Source organism: Odontomachus brunneus, unplaced genomic scaffold (assembly GCF_010583005.1).
Source record: "Odontomachus brunneus isolate Ranch 3 - 2012 unplaced genomic scaffold, Obru_v1 Obru_scaffold_238, whole genome shotgun sequence".
Lineage (NCBI taxonomy): Eukaryota > Metazoa > Arthropoda > Insecta > Hymenoptera > Formicidae > Odontomachus > Odontomachus brunneus.
Genome location: NW_022639688.1, coordinates 294,021 through 300,327, shown reverse-complemented (window position 1 = coordinate 300,327; position 6,307 = coordinate 294,021). Strand labels below are relative to the sequence as shown.

Sequence of the window (6,307 nt, the reverse complement as noted above, 5' to 3'; positions counted from 1 at the left end):
CGGTCGCACGTCGGCCGAAGGCATCTTTCTTTCCGCTGCCGCTTTCTGTACGCTGATTTGTTGAGACAAAATAATTAATTTCTCAAAAACTATTGCGAATATCGCAAAACGGCACAGGACTTTCTTGCTCACCTCAATCCGTTCTACGTTCTCACCAAGGGTCATCATGGGACTTCGGGACACCCTGTATACTGTGACGTGGCGGCACCGTCATATGGAGCGCGACTCCACCCGCCTAGTTTTGCGCGCGCTCAGCGTTTCGGGTCGCGGGTACCGTTTGGCGAACGCGGCATTCATTCGCAGAAAATTAGAGGAGATTAGGGAAACTAAGCGTCAGATTCGTGGTCGAAGCGCGAGCCTTATCGTCTCGCAGGGTTACGCCGCTATCGTTGCCAGATTTATTTTTTCCGTGGGTGCATCGCTACCACGTAACGCTATCGCAGATTGCCAAGGTCGGACGAGTTTAGTTCCGTTAGAAATCTGAGTGCCTAAGGCGATTGGAGGCAAGGACGAGATCGTGACCACGCACTGCCGACGGAGGTGACGACGAACGGCGAAACCCGCAGGAGATCATCGACAAGGGTCGGAACAGAGGAGCGAGCCTCGAAAATTGTAAGACCAATCCTCGTTTATCTGAGTCGTTTCGTATTCATCCCGTTACCGTTGTCGTGCCGTTTTATACGAGGAGTGGCCGCGCGTAATGTAGGCCGTAGCCGGTGAACGTCGTGGGATCCGGTGGCGAAAGTCGCGACCCGAAACCGATTCCGTACATCGTCGTGGATATTATGCATAAGAATTCTCGAAGACGAAAGCGTAGTCACGACACGGACGTATGGTTGCGAGCGGTCGAACTTCCGATTACCGGAAGTATCTTGGTGTTATCGAGATTATCGGGACGAGCGCGTCTCGCTACAATAAAAAGTTGTTTTACCGAAATGCAAGAACTCATTTTTCCCGACTGATACTGAGCCTTTCCCAAACACCCATCCCATCTCCGACTTAAATTAAAAGTGGAGCTACCAGTCCCGTAGAGTTTCCGGTTTTGCGACTAACGAGTATTGTCTTATTTTGGTGTTAGTAGTTGGTGAGGAGGTACGGCCTTACCGCACCTGGCGCCCAACTTGGAGTTCGCATATCGATGTCGCAGACCGGGGACCGCGGAAATTTGTCGACGCGGCGGACAGGCGACTGTCCGCCTTAATTAGTAAGAAAAGACGTCGCAAATTTTTGGCGCCCAATATGGGGCTCCTTCTTAACGTATCGGTATAGTATCGAGAAAACTCAAATTCCGTTATCGCGAAATTTTCGGAATTCTCGATCCAACAAAGGACGACTTTGAGAAAGTCAAGTACCGTTTTCTCGTTGGTTTTCTTTTTTTCATTCCATCGAGTTCTCACGACCTTGCGGCCTCTTGTTTGTCAGCTGTTTTTGTTTGGCGTTAATGATGACATTCCTCGTTGGTGACGACTGGTACCATATTTTCGACACGACATGCTATTATTATATTATATATATATATTTTTTTTTTTATTATTTGCTCTCGATCTACCGGAATATCGGAGTGACTGAGGCGTTCTTCGGCTGCCTCGATTATTTGTTTTTGGTGAATCTCTTTATGAAAAATTTTCGAGGATTGTCGGGTCGCTATTATCATTTTTTTTTGTTTCGCTAGCGGTTAGTGAGATATTCCGCAGATTGTGTCATGTCGATCGGAGGAAAATATTTTTTTTATGTGATTTATTGTGCCTTCGTTGTGTGCCGGAGATACTGTATCGGCCCCTCTCCGTTATTGTTGAATTTCTTTTGTGCCATTAATTACTTGTATTTTGGGGAATCTTTATTCTAGCAATGTGCCATTAATTACTTGTATTTTGGGGAATCTTTATTCTAGCAATGCGTCTCCCGAGTTAAATACCGCGAGTGACAGATGCAAATTGTGCGGACTGTACCGGGACGTGAGTTACCGTGCGTGTGAAGCGTTCCAGATGCGCACATTGACAAACGGACACAGCCAACCACAACGCCATATGCCTAGAGATATTTTAGAGACTCTATAAACAACGACATATGATTGGATGTGTCCGTTTGTCAATGTATCTGGGACTCACTCCCGTGCATGTTGTGACAGGCGCTTTGGTACAGTAACATTGTTTCTCTCTGTAGTCGCCGTGCGCTCGGGATCGCGCCAGAGATGTCGCTTCCGAACGGCATCTCTGAACGTTATCTAGGAAAAGGAGAGTGTCGTGAGCGTGGAGCGTCAGGTAGCTCAGTGGTTTAGAGCAGTCGTCCGGCAAGCGAAAGACCCGGGTGCGAGTCTCGGCCTAGCAGGACTGCGCTCTCGATATTTTTCTCTTTCTGGAACGAGAAAGATACGCAGATCTCGAACGCACGGCGTCCCGCGCCACCTAGTATGCCCTCCTCCTTCTACGCTAGTCGCATCCATTTTTGTGCCGTTTCTTGCGACGGTTCGACATCGACGCGACGTACGTGTCTCGCAACGAAAAGGAGTTGCCCTCACGTAAGGTGGTGAGCAGCACGATAGATTGAAGTGCGATATCGCGAGATTGCTTGTCGAGATCAATTTCCGTTTTACGAATTACCGAGCTATAGAGGATGCTATCGGACCCGATTTCAAGCCTCTCGAGGAGGACGGTTTGGTGGACGATGCGGGTCGCGTGGAGGAACGAGTACTATCGGGTCTACCTGATTTCGAGGCAGAGTAACAAACGACACGTATACGTTACTCCGCCTCGAAATCTGTTGTTTACTCATCGTTGCTAAGAGGCAAACCATTTATTTTACACATATAGCCTGTCCTACCGCTTCTCGTGAGCTCATTCGCTTATACATTTTAATTAATTACGGAATAAATATTGAGAAAATTTTAAAATGGTATGTAACTTTTATGAGTATTTTGACCTATTCTACTCGTACACGGTGGTTGCTCGATCAGTTACCGGACATCCTATATATATAGAGTGTCTAACTCGTACCGTACCAAAGCTAACATATAGCTAAAATAGGTCGGGGTGAGTAATAGAGTCGGTGTCTTTTTTTAAACAACCACAAAATTTTGAGATATTACCGATAAAAGATTTCTACCAAGATTTCTAGCAACCCACTGGCTAATCAGTACGTGTGCTGCAGTAACACGAACGCTATACGCGCTGTAGCATCGGCATGACAGGCTAGCCTGCCTCCTAACAACGAGGAAAACGCGTTCCCAGGAGGCTGGCCCAGCCAGCCCCTGTTACCGCTCGGTAGAAATCTTTCATCGTTAATATCTTAAAATTTTACGTGGTTGTTTAAAAAAAGACACCGATTCTATTATTTACTCCGACTTATTCTAGCTATATATTAGCTCTGATACGGTACGAGTCAGACACCCTGTTTATACCAGGTCTGTAAATATGAAACCGGAATTTGCCCATAGATGGCCCTAGCTGTCAATGTAGTTACCGTCAAACCGCGTCATTGGCGCCATTTCCTTGTTGACATCTCTGACAAAGATTTTCAACTCACAACAATACAAGTTTCATACAACAGCATAGTTTGTAATAGCGTTGAACATGTCGAATTTTGTGCCTGGAAACTACGATTTGCGGACAGCATTGATTTTCTGTTACCATTTGAAGAAAACTGCTGCAGAATCGCATCGAATGCTTGTCGAAGCTTACGGTGAGCATGCTCTTGGTAAATCACAGTGCTTTGAGTGGTTTAAAAAATTCAAAAGTGGCGATTTTGACGTGAGAAACGAAGAACGTGGAAGACCACCGAAAAAGTTTGAAGACAGCGAATTGCAAGCATTGTTGGATGAGGATGACACTCAAATGCAACAACAACTCGCGGATCAATTAAATGTAACACGAGAAGCCATATCCATACGTTTGAAAGCCATGGGAAAGATCCAGAAGATGGGAAAATGGGTTCCACATGAACTCAATGAAAGACAGCAGGAAAATTGAAAAACCACTTGCGAAATGCTGCTCGCCAGGTACAAAAGAAAGTTATTTCTTCATCGAATTGTGACTGGCGATGGACAGGGGATATATTTTGAGAATCCTAAGCGTAAAAGATCATAGGTAACTCCAGGCGAACCATCAACATCGACTGCAAGGCCAAATCGCTATGGACGGAAGACAATGCTCTGTGTTTAGTGGGATCAGAAAGGTGTGATCTATTATAAGTTGCTAAAACCTGGCCAAACCGTTAATACTGAACGCTACCGACAACAAATGATCGATTTGAATCAAGCTTTGCGTGAAAAACGACCAGAATATAAAAAAAGGCAATACAAAGTGATTTTGCTTCATAATGCACCATCACACACAGCAAAACTAGTCAAGAAAACGATTGAGGCGTTTAGTTAGAAAATACTTTTGCATGCGGCTTACTCACCAGACTTGGCTCCGTCCGATTACTATTTATTAGGTGAAGTAAAAAGTTCTGAGCGTTTTCCGCTAGATGTCTTTAGTGAGCCATATCTCACGATGTATACATCGCATCGGGTCATACTATACGGCGATTTAAAGGTGACATTACGCTTCAAAAAAAGTTCTGTGACAGTTTTGTGTTTGGTCAAGCCAGTTGTGTGTTACAGAGTTCCAAAATGGAGGTAAAAAAAGAGAAAATTCGATACATTCTTCAGTACCACTACGACCAAGGTGAAAAGGCGGAGCAGGCGGTCAAAAAAATTTGTGCTGTTTATGGACCCAATACAGTATCGAATGCAACAGCAAAGCGATGGTTCCAACGATTCCGTTCTGGTAATATGGACGTCGAAGATGAGGCACGCTCTGGTAGGCCAATCGTCGAAAATGTCGATAAAATCATGGAAATCGTCGAGTCGGACCGGCATGTGAGCACTTATTCCATTGCCCAGGAACTGAAGATTAGCCAGAAAACCGTTTGGAACCATTTGCATAAGGCTGGTCTCAAGAAGAAGCTCGATGTATGGGTGCCACACGAATTGACGCAAAAGAACCTTTTGGACCGAATTGATGCCTGCGATTCTTTGCTGAAACGTAACGAAATCGACCCATTTTTGAAGCGGATGGTGACTGGTGATGAAAAATGGGTCACATACGAGAACAACAGCCGAAAAAGATCGTGGTCCAATCGCGGTGAGCCGGCCCAAACGATCGCCAAGCCCGGATTAACGGCCAAGAAGGTTTTGCTGTGTGTTTGGTGGGATTGGAAAGGAATCATCCACTATGAGCTGCTCCCATCGGGCCAAACACTCAATTCGGACCTCTGCTGTCAACAACTGACCAGATTGAAGCAAGCGATCGACCAGAAGCGGCCAGAATTGGCCAATAGGAAGAGTGTTGTGTTCCATCAAGACAACGCCAGGCCGCACACATCATTAACGACGCGCCAGAAGCTCCGAGAGCTTGGATGGGAGGTTCTATTGCACCCGCCGTATAGTCCAGACTTGGCACCAAGCGATTATCACCTTTTCAAGCATTTGCAAAATTTTCTTGATGGTACAAAACTGGCCTCAAGAAAGGCTTGTGAAAATGAGCTGGTCAAGTTTTTTACCAATAGGGACGAGGACTTCTTCAATCGCGGAATTGCCTTCAAAATGGACAAAAGTTATCGAACAAAACGGCGCATATTTGATCGAAATCGGGTAATCCGATTAACTATGTTAATTTCATCGTCGAAATAAAGCGAAAAAACGCTCAGAACTTTTTACTTCATCTAATATTTGCATCGATGGGACACGCACTTGCTAAGCAGCGCTTCACTTCTTACGAAAATGTACGAAAGTGGCTCGATGACTGGTTTGCCTCAAAAGAATAACAGTTTTTTTGGCGTGGCATCCACAAATTGTCAGACAGGTGGGAAAAATGAAACATTGAATCCTGGTCCTTCAAGCCTGATCCACATGCGCACACGCGCGCTTTGTAAACAATAGTCAACCAATCCTCCACAGATAATAATCAATCATTTTGACCGCGATTCATCTGTGTTCATATGGATCCACCGATCAATTCGACGATCGATCAATATTGCGCCGGTAAAAATCACAGTGTCGATAAAATTGTGTTAACATTTTGTGTCGGTAAAATTATATTAACAATTTTTGTCGGTTAAATTTTCTTCATCTAAATATACCGGTTACCTGGGTCGGTAAAGCAAAGGTCGCGCGTCGTCGACGCAACCACCATCTCACGCCAACCCACGGAGTCCCAGATTATGGCCTCCCCTAAGTGGTGAGGAGGGTGTGCGGCTCCCCTCTTGCCTTTGTGTCCCCACGTCCTCTCCGCTTTCTGTGCCCCATGCAACAGCGCCCCCCCCCCCC

General features: G+C 45.6%; 1 protein-coding gene across 3 annotated transcripts in view; it reads left to right on the top strand.

Moving 5' to 3' along the window:
• Window positions 1-6,307, top strand: part of LOC116852602 (signal recognition particle 14 kDa protein) — a 119,398-nt gene that overhangs the window by 75,231 nt on the left and 37,860 nt on the right. The gene's annotated exons all lie outside the window — the stretch shown is intronic.